This window comes from Triticum dicoccoides, chromosome 7A (genome assembly GCF_002162155.2).
Source record: "Triticum dicoccoides isolate Atlit2015 ecotype Zavitan chromosome 7A, WEW_v2.0, whole genome shotgun sequence".
In the NCBI taxonomy this organism is placed as follows: domain Eukaryota; kingdom Viridiplantae; phylum Streptophyta; class Magnoliopsida; order Poales; family Poaceae; genus Triticum; species Triticum dicoccoides.
The window spans coordinates 106858004-106871711 of NC_041392.1; the positions used below are offsets into that span (position 1 = coordinate 106858004).

General features: G+C 45.7%; 1 pseudogene; it reads right to left on the reverse strand.

The window, feature by feature from the left end:
* Positions 1-5068: 5068 nt before the first annotated feature.
* LOC119331576 lies at positions 5069-11053 on the reverse strand (annotated as a pseudogene).
* Between the last annotated feature and the right edge of the window lie 2655 nt (positions 11054-13708).

Here is a 13708-nt window from a genome sequence, read left to right on the forward strand (position 1 = left end):
AGCGGAGATGTCCCCTCGGCGCGGCACTGTTGCCATTTTGCCCTTGACGTCACTCCTGACAGGCAAAGCCCTGTTCCCACGACCGCCTGTCGGTATGGCCCAAGGACGGCGGGCCCTACCGGTCAGCGAGAGCCCGGAAGACGGCGGTAGCTACGCCAGTCAGACCCAAGGGAGGCCGGCTCCCAACAGCCGGCCCGGTCCCTCCTCGGAGATCCACGCACCATTAACCAGATAAGATGCGGAGTGGCTACAGTGATCTCCCACCAGGCGGCGGGACTGTAGCCACACCTCCCCGACCAAGCATGCGTCATTAGCAACACGGTCACAGTAATCCGTAGCCGGCAGGGCCCGCGAGCGGCGAAGGCGGCCTATCGGCTCTATACCAGACTAGGTGGCGGGCCCCGCAGTCGGGGGAGAGGCCGGCGACCAGAGAGACTGATAGCCGGGCCCTACACCCGGCCGGATTAGCATTGTACCCCTGGGGGGTAGGCCTATATAAACCCCCCAGGGCACCCATGCAAAGGGTTTGCACCCTGTTAGGACTAGATTCATACCTAGGAGATGAGAGAGCAAGCCTTGCCTTCTCCCATCTCTAGCATACTGCTCGAGGAGCACCATTGTACTCACTTGTGCCTTAGTGATCATGCGGAGACCCCGCAGAGCAAGACTAGGGGTGTTATCTCCTTGAAGAGCCCCGAACCTGGGTAAAGTTCACCGGCGTACGTGTCTACGCCTCATCCCGCCTCCAGGCACCGGCGACGTTCTACTCGCTCCCACCATGATAAGCCATCCATTGGCATATGTCGCACCCAACCCCCGACACATATGATGTAACTCTTTTGCGGTGTGTTTGTTGGGATCGATGAACTTTGAGTTTATGATCAGATCTATCTTTTTATATCCATGAAAGTATTTGAGTTTCTTTGATCTCTTTTATGCATGATTGCTTATAGCCATGTATTTCTTCTCCGATATTTGGGTTTTGTTTGGCCAACTTAATCTATTTATCTTGCAATGGGAAGAGGTGCTTTGTAGTGGGTTCGATCTTACGATGCTTGATCCCAGTGACAAAAAGGGAAACAACACGTATGTATCATTGCTACTAAGGATAAAACAATGGGGTCTATCTCTACATAGATAGATCTTGTCTACATCATGTCATCGTTCTTATTGCATTACTCTATTTCTCCATGAACTTAATACACTAGATGCATGCTGGATAGCGGTCGATGTGTGGAGTAATAGTAGTAGATGCAGGAGTTGGTCTACTAATCTTGGACGTGATGCCTATATAATGATCATTGCCTGGATATCGTCATAATTATTTGGAGTTCTATCAATTTCCCAACAGTAATTTGTTCACCCACCGCTTTGCTATTTTTCTCGAGAGAAGCCACTAGTGAAACCTATGGCCCTCGGGTCTTCTTTCTCATATATTTACCTTTGCGATCTACTTTTCTCTTGCATTTATTTTCAGATCTATTAATCCAAAAACCCAAAAATACTTTGCTACACTTTATTTTATTTGCGATCTATTTATTCAATCTATTACAACTTTCTCCCATCCGTGCACCATTTCTGGCGCCGTTATCCGAAAGGGATTGACAACCCCTTTAACATGCCGGGTTGCGAGTGGTTGTTATTTGTGTGCATGGGCTGTTTATGTTGTGTTGCTTGGTTCTCCTACTAGTTCGATAATCTTAGTTTCATATATGAGGGAAATACCTACCCCCGCTGTGCTGCATCATCCCTTCCTCTTTGGGGAAATACCGACATATCTTCAAGTGACATCACATGACAAGCTGTGTACCAGACCAAATGTCTGCCTTGCCACGTGTCTGGCAAGGGGGTACAATAGTGATCCAGAAATGGATCACTGGACAGCGGTCAAAATTATCCTTAGTGGAATAAGGATATGTTTCTCGGTTATGGAGGTGACAAAGAGTTCATCATAAAGGGTTAAGTCGATGCAAGCTTTGACACTGATCTGGACGACTCTGAGTCTCAATCTGGATACATATTGAAAGTGGGAGCAATTAGCTAGAGTAGCTCCGTATGGAGCATTGTAGACATAGAAATTTGCAAAATACATATGGATCTGAATGTGGCACACCCGTTGACTAAACCTCTCAAACAAGCAAAACATGATCACACCTTAGTACTCTTTGGAGTGTTAATCACATGGCGATGTGAACTGGATTATAGATTATTGACTCTAGTAAACCCTTTGGGTGTTAGTCACATGGCGATGTGAACTGTGGGTGTTATTCACATGGCGATGTGAACTATTGGTGTTAATCACATGGCGATGTGAACTAGATTATTGATTCTAGTGCAAGTGGGAGACTGAAGGTAATATTCCCTAGAGGCAATAATAAAGTTGTTATTTTATATTTCCTTATTCATGATAAATGTTTATTATTCATGCTAGAATTGTGTTGACCAGAAACCTTAATACACGTGTGAATACATAGACAAAACACTGAGTCCCTAGTGAGCCTCTACTTGACTAGCTCATTGATCAAAGATGGTTAAGGTTTCCTAACCATGGACATGAGTTGTCATTTGATAACAGGATCACATCATTAGGAGAATGATGTGGTGGACAAGACACATCCGTTAGCTTAGCATGTTGATCATTCAGTTATATTGCTATTGCTTTCATGTATGTCAAATACATATTCCTTTGACTATGAGATCATGCAACTCCTGGATACTGGAGGATGCCTTGTGTGCTATCAAATGTCACAACGTAACTGGGTTATTATAAATATGCTCTACAGGTATCTCCGAAGGTGTATTGTTGGGTTGGCGTGAATCGAGATTAGGATTTGTCACTTCGAGTATCGGAGAGGTATCTCTGGGCCCTCTCGGTAATGCACAACATAAGAAGCCTTGCAAGTAACTAATGAGTTAGTTGCGGGATGATGTATTATAGAGCGAGTAAAGAGACTTGCCAGCAACGAGATTGTACTAGGTATGAAGATACCGACGATCGAATCTCGGGCAAGTAACATACTGATAGACAAAGGGAGTTACGTATGTTGTCATAAGGTTCGACCGATAAAGATCTTTGTAGAATATGTAGGAGCCAATATGGGCATCCAGGTTCCGCTATTGCTTATTGTCTCGGTCATGTCTACATAGTTCTCGAACCCGTAGGGTCCGCACACTTAACGTTCGTTGACGATATAGTACTATATGAGTTATGTATGTTGGTGACCGAAAATTGTACGGAGTCCCGGATGAGATCACGGACATGACGAGGAGCTTCGGAATGGTCCGGAGGTAAAGATTTATATATAGGATGATATGGTTCGTCCAAGGGGTGAAGCCCACGGGGCTTTAGGTTGGTGCAAAAGGAGTTTTGCGGAGGCCAGGGGGGCAAACGCCGGAGACCCTGGGCCAGACGCCAAGGCCCATGGCGTCTGGGCCAGGCGCCAAGGACCGTGGCGTCTGGTCTTGAAAGACCGGGAAGGACTCTTCCTTGCGGGTAAAACCGACTTTGAGGAGGCTTTTACTCCAAGTTTCGACCCCAGGGCTCAACATATAAATAGAGGGGCAGGGCTAGCACCTGGAACACATCAAGTATCACCAAGCCGTGTGCCGGCAACACTACCCCCTCTAGTTTATCATCTGTCATAGTTTCCGTAGTGCTTGGCGAAGCCCTGCGGAGATTGTTCTTCACCAACACCGTCACCATGCCGTCGTGCAGTTGGAACTCATCTACTACTTCTCCTGTCTTGCTGGATCAAGAAGGCGTGGACATCATCGATATGAACGTGTGCTGAACGAGGAGGTGTCATACGTTCGGTACTTGATCAGGACGGATCATGAAGGTGTACGACTACATCAACCGCATAGATAAACGCTTCTGCTTTGCAATCTTCAAGGGTATGAGGATGCTCTCCCCCTCTCGTAGCTATGCATCTCCATGGATAAATCTTGCGTGTGCATAGGAATTTTATTGAAATTGCATGGTACATTTCCCAACAGGAACATCATTAGTTCTTGTCTTGTTTGCATAGCTCAAGAACAACCCCTGCGATCTTCGGCTTGGGTATCGGCTTTGTCAAGTGAAGAACCATCCTAGCTTCGATGGCCTCATGCAGACCCTCGTCCGTGGAATTCGCGGTCAGCGCGATGATCGGGGTGTGGACGCCATAGCGGCTTTCTTCGTCGCTATACAATAAATGATTAAAATAATAGTAAAAGGTAAGAAAAATAAAAAATGTCGACATAAAAAATAGAAATGCGTGTATGCATTAAAAATAATCTTCATCTTGTTTTTTCAGTAATACATACATACATATTTATTTATGTATTAAAAAGTTTATGTATTTTTATTTAGAAAAATTTCATAGATTTTAGAAAAAATGTTCATGTTTTACCTCCAAACAAGAGTTCAAGTATTTTAAGAAGTTGTTTATGCAACAAGATATAAGTTCATATACTTACAAATGGTTCTTCTATTTGCTCTAGAAATAAGAGAAAAATAAGTATGTTTTTTCTAAAGTGAACATCAACGATGATTTTGAAAATTTGAAAGAAAGGAGAGAGACATACGAATTAAGAAAATAAGAAAACCAAACAAAAGAAAGAAAGAAAGAAAGAAAAGGAAACATAAAAAACCAACATGGATCGCACTATAGGGGTCTCTTCAGACTTGGAATAGGATTTATAACTTCTATGTGTGTGGCGGTCACCATTCTTGTCAGTCCGACTATGTGATGGGAGCTCATTTAATTTGTATTTTGGGATCCAATACGGAATTTCTGCTTTGAATGATTTATATTTGTAATTCTGTGACCACTCGTTTGTTTAAACAGAAAAAGCAATCACAAAGTTGCATAACATAAACCATTTCACACAATGTCACAGAATTACAATGTAATTTTGGCATGCTGTTATTGCTTAACCTTCTGCTCGGCTGCTGAGTTGTCTGTCTATTGACCACACTACCTACAGCAGTAGTTAAAAATAGCAGGAGCAGGATCTTGATTACTAACACTATTCCCATATGCATGGGTGATAAATAATTAAATATCCTCGCGAGAACATAACATCGTCAGTTCTTGTCTTGTTTGCAGAGCTCAAGAACAACCCCTGCGATCTTCGGCTTTGGTATCGGCTTTGTCAGGTGAAGATCCATTCCAGCTTCGACGGCCTCCTGCAGCCCTTCCTCTGCGGAATTCGCAGTCAGTGCGATGATCGGGGTGCAGACGCCGTGGCGGATTTCTTCCTCGCGGATGCGCCTCGTCGCCTCATAGCCATTCATCACCGGCATCTTAAACGAAGAACATACAATTGCCAGCAATGTCAGAAATTATTAAATCGCATCATCTGAAACAAATTGAGGAGAAATGGACCGATGCTTGGCATGGTGTTGCTGGAGAAATTTGTGTACCTGGCAATCCATGAGGACCACGTCATAGGGCAAGGCGTTCCGAAGAACTTCTGTGAACATGGCAAGAGCCACGGAGCCATCGCCTGCAATCTCCACGGCTGCTCCGAGATCGCTCAACATCTGCCCGTGGATTCTTTGCAGAAGCATGGTGTCGTCCACCAGCAACACGCGCATCCCCTCCAGTGGCTTGCAGTCTCCAACATTGGCTGGTCCCACGGGCACTGCGAGCGTGATTTCGGACGCTGACGCAGTGGTCTGATCTGCCGCCGACATCTCGAACTGATATGGATGTAGGTGCTCGAAAGGGGATGCCTGGAGGTCTCCCATGACCTGGAGGAGCTTGTGCAGTCGGGAGCCGTGGATGGGCTTGCGCAGCTTGAGGTCGAAGCTGCTCGCCTCCTTGAACCTCCTCAAATCCTCGGAGGGGGTCTTGAGGTCTGTCAGGCAGACGACCTTGCACGACGCCTGGAGCTTGGTCCTCGCCAAGCTCGCCGCCTCGCGGGCGGCCTCGTGGAGCCTCCCAGCGGAGACGTCGACGACGATGAGCAGGCTGAAGGCGTGGAGGTGCCCGCCGTGGTTGCCGCCCATGCCCCTGCTGCTCTGCAGGTGGCTGGCCATCTCCTTTGAGACGAGGCAGCGTTCTATGGTGTCGTCCAAGTCGTTGCCTCCAGCGCTGTGCAGCGATGACATCGACGTCGGCCTTGACGGCGAGCCGCTGAAGGCAGAGCACACCTTGTCGATGGCTGGGGCGAGGAGCTCGGCGCACGAGACGGGCCAGATCTTCATCCCGACGCTCTCCATCCATGCATGCAGGATCCGGCGGGTCTCTTCGCCGTGGACGAGGAGGACGCAGTGTCCGCCAGCAGGCGGGCTCCCTGAACAGAGAAGGCGCTGCCCTCCCTTCCTCGAGGTTGTCTTCAACCTCTGGACTCTTGCTGGCCTTCAGGAACACGTTGAATCCAAAGCACGTTCCCGCTTCTCTTGGCTCCTTGTCCCTGATGCTTATCTCCCCTCCCATCAGACGAACCTATATATACCAATAAAAACAACAAAGAAAATCATAAGTAAATAAGAAATAACAGACACATCAGTGAACAATATAGTTTTCAAAGATAAAGAGTCACGAACTTTTTTTAGAGTGTCAAGTGCAACAAGCAAAGTTGCGTGAATTTGTCTTAAATCCAATCAAAATTCTACGCATCTGGATTAACATATAGCCATCTTCATCTCAAGTCACTCTTAATTTATATATAACCTCCAATTGATATACTTTTAGACTTTGGAGTTTGTAAATTTAGAAAAAAGTTTAGGAAGTGACAATTCAAAAGCGTAAAAAAGAAATACATTGACGCGCTTGAGAGCATTTTAATATGCACAGAAAAAGATGAGATCACTTACAAATGATTGCACAATTCCAAGTCCTAGCCCGGTGCCACCATGCCCATTCTTCACTTGAACGTAGTTCTCAAACACAGACTCCCTCTTCTCTTCGGGTATCCCCACACCAGTGTCAACAACCTCAAAATAAAACTCAACCGAATCAGGATCAATTTTCAAGGACAAGCCGCCATTCTGTTCGGCACAATTCTCACTTATTCCAAGCAGCCAACCGAGGACCCCACCGGCGCGACGGCGGGGGGCGAACTTCGACGGGGTGCTGATCATGGAGCCCCTTATGACGGGGCGGTTGGCCCATGCACGGAGCATGACATGGCCTTCATGCATGAACTTGATGGCGTTGCCGAGAAGGTTGTCAAGGATCTGCTTGACACGCTTACAGTCACCGACAGCGGCGGTGCACCGGAGCACGGAGAAGTCGCAAGGGTCCTAGATCACCTCGACACCTCTTGACATCCCAACGACATTCGCCAGGTCCATGGATTCCTCGAGGACATCTGCCATCCTGAACTCTACCTCTTCTAGCTGTATCTTCCCGGACTCCAACTTGCCCATGTCCAGTATCGTGTTAAGAATATCTGAAAGTAACATAGACATGTATATATATATATATGGATGATAAGTCAACAAATAATAAATTTGTCGCTTATGCATAAACAAAAGGCACGATAACATGGTGCATAAATGCAGCAAAATATTTTCCTAACCAAAAAATAGACAATAAGAAAAGTATTAGAACAAGGTGTGTTTACTGGCCGCTAAGATAATGATATGTGATAGCTCCATTTCAACTATCCTATATTTAAATATTTTTAGAAACAAAATATTAATTTTTTTTGCAAATACAATATTAATCCTTTACCAAACAGAGAATGATTTCTTGAGTATTCTAGAAATTATAAGCAAATGTTATATTTAAAACGTAGAACTGGGCTCTTGGACACTTCTGCACCTAAAATTGTAAACAAATTATTTGAGGAAACTTCGCTTTTACAATAAGCAAATTATAATGCTATGGTCAGGATCTAGTACTAAATAGTCCTATACATGGGAGTGATATGTGTGGATGGTAAGTAGGGCCATGGTTGCGGACTAACCGAAGAGCTTATTGGTGCCGACATCCATCTGGTTGAGGTTATATATGAGGTTGGTGTTGCCGCGGGTCTCCGACCGGGAGATCTCGATGAGTCCGGCGACAGCAGCGAGCGAGGAGCGGATGTCGTGGCTAGCGCGGGCAAAGGCATTGCTCTTGTTCATGCTCTTGCGCTCCGTTTGCTGGAGCGCTTCCTTCTGTTGCACTAGCTCGGCCTCCAGCGCGACCTCCCGCACCCTGACCTTCCACAACACGCGTGCCATGAGGAAGCACACTACCATTGCCACTATCGTGACTGCACACATGATGCATAGGACGGCCACCCCGATCCGTCGGACCTTGGTTGCCCCGCTGCACTCGCTGAGCACTAGCCAGACTCGCTGGATAACAAGAAGAAATACAACCGTAGATTATTGTTTGTACGATGTCGTCCGATCAAATTTTTAGACATACATATGTGTGCTACTACTACGAAGGAAAAAAAATTCATCCAGAGGATAATCTTCGGATCTGGGATGGAAATAGCCGAATAGGCGAATCACTTCGATCGGGCCGTTGATTTGGAAACTTTTGTGCTTTTACGTAACCTTTTCATCTTGAGAAGTTGATGACATTTGCTGTGAATATCTCGCAGATACTTGCCACCTTATGCACGTTATATGATGTGGTGTCATTAGTTAATTATAAGCTTAAATTTAGTACTTATATGTGTTATATATATGGATGATGGCTTGTGATCGATGCTAGATGGACAGGGTGTTACCAGGTTCACTCCGGAGAGGTCGAAGCTCGTGCACGCAACTTGGTCCGACCCGACGCTGTGGAGCACGATATCGGGCTTGTTAATGGCGGACGCGGTGCAGTTGGTATCCGAGAACAAGGTCTTCATCAGCTCCGCGTCGTGGCCGGGCCTCCCACCCACCAAAGGCTTATAAACCGTCGCCGCGCCGCTGCGCTTGTCGGTGATCGCATAGTAAGTGCCCGCGGCCGGATCGGCCGTGGTGATCGTCAGCACGTCGACGGGGACGGCGGCGGAGACCACGGCGGTCTGCCCGACCGGCGCGGAGAAGACCATCACCTGGACGCTGGAGTGGACCCACCCGGCCCGAAGCGCCGCGGGCGAGCCCCTGTTGGCGGCGGCGAGGAGCTGTGTCGCGTTGGGCAGGTGCTCCGGCCTCGTCGCTGGGACGGGCCGGCCGGTGAGACGGCCGGTCACCGGATCAACCGCCTGCTCGGTGTACCATTTGTCGCGTTGGCTCACGAGCTTCGCTGTCTCCTGACCGTTCTCGGTGCGGTAGTATGTCAACGTGGTGCCGTTCACGCTGGTGTATGACATCTCGGCCACCTGCGGCTGCATGGCCAACGCCATGAACATCCGTGGTCCCACCTGTCAGGTCAACACAGAAGCATATATGTACATGAGTTATTCAGTGGTGAAATTGAATGTATTTGGACGTGCCATATTTCTCCCATATACATAGAATTAATATACATGCAAAAAAGATACTTATTTGTCTGTGTATGTACATGCGTATATATACATATCAATGCGCATATTTATACAGCAAATCAAATAAGATCATACGTAATTGTGGTTCAAAAAGGAAGTGCACATACGTGCAAAAAAGAAGAAGGCACAGTTAAACCATAGAGATGCTCGGTAAATTACGTGTCGGAAATAAGATGATTTGTTGCTAGGGATCTGCAAAGACTGCACGACGATGGCGCGGAGTGGTTGGCTTTCATGAGAGACTGCATGCCAGCGGCAATGTGCACCAGCGACACCTCCACGGCGTTCGTGGCGGCGCTGCACGCGGCATCATTTATATGGGAGGAGACGGAAGAGTACACGAGAACCACCGTAACCACGATCACTCCATGAACAATAATCTGCGTTACATCAAACACACTCCCAATGAGTAAAAAGTAAAATAAAATAATGCATAGTTATTAATTTAAAATGTCTTTTCGCCACAACGTGTTTGAACTCATCTAACGGTAACATTTGTCGTGACGTTCCATCGATATTCGTTGTGTCAATCCATCGGCATGTAAGCAATAACTCAAGATTCCGAGCATTTCTAATAATCCAGCGGTATCGTTTGTCGTGATATTCCACTAATAGATGCAAGTGGTAAGGCAATATTCGGGGTCTTTACGCTCACCTAACGACAACATTTGTCGTGACATTCCATCGATATGTCTAATACAACGACATGAAGAGCGACATATGAGCATACGACAAAAGAGAGTTCTTCTGATAGTTATGTCAATAGTGGGCTTTGCCTCACACATGTGGGGATATCCGTGTTGTATGGAGCATAAGTATAGCTATATAATGATGAAAACTATGTAGAATTACTTTGAAGTCCACGACTTACACACGTGGAAGGATATCTATATTGTACGGAACAAATTCCTAATCACAAGAAGAAAACTATTTACTTTTTTATTCGACGCCTAAAACACACGTGGGAGATGTCCGTACTGTACAGAGAGCAATCTGAATTCGGCTTTGCTAGAACTCATCTAGCTAAGTTTTAGTTATGTCTCATTCACTTTTATAGCCATTGGATTGATACTATAAGATGCGTGTGTGCTGATGTGGTTTGTAGTACTATTTTTATCTGTTTTTGTTTTTAGGTGAATGAGACCAAATTATATCTCATCTAGATGAGTCCTAGGCACTCTCATCTTAATTACAAGATGAAAACTTTATAGATCTAGTTTTCATCACTATCTAAGAAAATAGATAGCATACATCTGACACGTGTGCGAGGATATATGTATTATACGAACTGAGGCATCAAAGATGAGAACCTGTTAGATATACTTTTCAAGTCTACGCCTACTTTACAAATTTAGGATGGTATCTATAATGTACGGAACCGAAGTTCAATTACAAGATAGAAAATTAGTAGATCTGCTTTTGAACACCGTACACAAATCGATGGATGTACAAGCATATAAACCATATGGATCTGCTTCTCAGTCTGGTAAGCCACTGGAAATGCAAGGGAAAACAATCAAGAAATAAAAACAGCCATGAGTTTCATAAAAAGAAGCCATGTACATGAAGTGGTGTTTCATACCAGTGGGATTAAAATCCAAGAATTTTTGAAGAAGCTAACCCACTTGCCAACCTCTCCAGCCATCCTGAAAGTATTGTAAAGTATTCTACAGGAAGGAAATCTCTTTTAGGTGCCGGTGAATAATTCTTTTTCTATAAGGTCAGCGGCCTTTTATAGATGCTCGGGGGAATACACTTGTGGGTTTAGAGCGCCGCTGGTTTTCCAAATCCACCGTCACGGTTTATTTACCATGTATAGTGGCATTTTGTTCCTGCACCGTAGAAAAAAGCGATATCTTTTCCTGTACCACAATAAAAAATCAGTATTTATTATTTAAAATATTGGTATTTACTTTTCCTATCTAATATCAATGCGTGGCCCGTATAGACAAACACTGTGATAGAAAAAATGATACAACGCGATCTAGCAATCAATTGCCAAATCAGGGCTCAATAAATTATATCTCCCTCCCGTTTGAATAGTTCGGGCGGGCGTGAGGCACAGCCTTGCACGGGAGCAGTGTTGCCAGGCGCACGATCGCCATACTTTGTGCAAGTGTACAAGGAGCAATTAGCTTCCTGTCTTAGATAGTAGCATTATTAGTTTTGTTAAGGTAACTCTTTGTTACGTTTTCTTTGCAGGTGAACTCTTTGTTATGTTTGATGCTAAATATAGAGCACATGCTCGACTTATGTTGAACTGGCTCCGTTACCGGGAGTCCAGGACAGATGACATGAACCAGGTCTTTCCCTCAAGGAAAAAAAAAAGATGAACTAGGTCCTTTCCCTAAAAAGGTGAAAACAAATAAACAGGTCTTACTAGTTCAAACTCAACTCATTAGTGGATCATTAGCTGGAAATCTACAAGCACGGAATGGGGATATCCCATTATTTTGTCCCCACACAGACGGCATCGCTTGTTCCTCTTGTGTGTCGTATGTGCAATAAGTATGTAGTACGGTTCATGTGAGAGCATACACCATGTCACATATACTCTGATGAGAATACAAGACAAGACACATACACAGTTCTTTCGTGCATATTGTAGTTGGTGGATCTCTCAGATTGATTTTGGTATACAGATGTAGCCTAAATAGACTCATTTTGACGGGCATAGTTTCTTTCCAAATAGGATCTATCTAAAAGAATAGCGGATACAACCAGATAATCAGGTAACTAAACCCACAACCCAAAAATAACCATGAAAAATTTGGAAAATTATAACCAAGGCTATAGGCCTCAAAGTTCTTGGAAAAAGCACAACCAAACTCATCCTTCTTACCCACTTCTAGTTCTCGATGGCGAAGAATAACACCGAGAAATCTTAGTCATTGAAGACCTCTAGATGACCAAATAATGTTCAATGGTTACACCTGTATGCCAAACTAGGCCATTCGCCTTTGCTCGCGAAGAACCGAATGAAGGGGTTGTTGGAGAATATGGCACCGCCGACAACGATGGCTCACCAAAATATAGCAACGAGAACCAAAACGTCTTGCAAAAAGGTTGATAGGAACAATAAAAAACTCAGAGGCTCCTCGACAACGCCAGGCCAAGAACCACCGAGGCAGTGTTGCAGTTAGAGAACTTCTATTCAAGATAGCACCGCCATCACCAAAACCTAACCAAAGAAATTTTCGTACACAACGCATGAGAGATGAGGACCCCCCCCCATCTTATGGCGTAGGTGCGACGTCTCAGGACATAGGGGGCATTTATTGGATACGACTAGAGGGTTGCGACGCTTGATGGAGGCGTGATTGCCGTCGTTTGTCTTTTTTGGAGAATAATTGAACTTTGGTTGAATGATTGACTACCACATCTTTTAATTAAGATGGAATAGACGAGCTTGGTTTGACTTTTTCAAAACCACTTACATGTTACAATAGAAACGGTCACTGCACATCCAACAAAATCTAACACCTTGACCCACCAAATCTCTTGTACTTTCCCCTCCCCCCTGTCTTATGAATTCGCTCGTGTCTCTAACTTGTCACATATTTGTCTCGGCCACAACTACGCCACCGACACACCATATCTCCCAAATCTCCATTTCTCAATATGGGGATCTATGGGGAGAGGGGTCACCACCGTGGACCTACTAGCAATTGTTGGGGAACACAGTATTTCATAAATTTTCCTACGATCACGCAAGATCTATCTAGAAGATGCATAGCAACGAGAGGAGAGAGTGTGTCTACGTACCCTCGTAGACCAAAAGCGGAAGCATTTAGTAACGCGGTTGATGTAGTCGAAACATCTTCGCGATCCAACCGATCAAGTACCGAACGCACGACACCTCCGCGACTGCACACGCTCAGCTTGGTGACGTCCCTTGTACTCTTGATCCAGCTGAGGCCGAGGGGGAGTTTTATCAGCACGACGATGTGGTGACGGTGACGATGAAGTTACCGATGCAGGGCTTCGCCTAAGCACTACGACAATATGACCGAGGTGGAAAACTATGGAGGGGGGCACCGCACACTGTAAGAGATTGTCTGTTGTGTCTTTGGGTGCCCCCTCCCCACGTATATAAAGGAGGGGGAGGAGGAGGCCGGCCAAGGAGGAGGCGCGACATGGGGGGGAGTCCTACTAGGACTCCAAACCTAGTAGGATTCGCGCCCCCCCTTTCCTATTCCAAGTGGGAGAAGGGGGCAAGGAGGAGGAGGAGAGAAGGAAGGAGGGGGGCGTCGCCCCCTCCCCTAGTCCAATTCGGATTGGGGCAAGGGGGCGCGCGCCA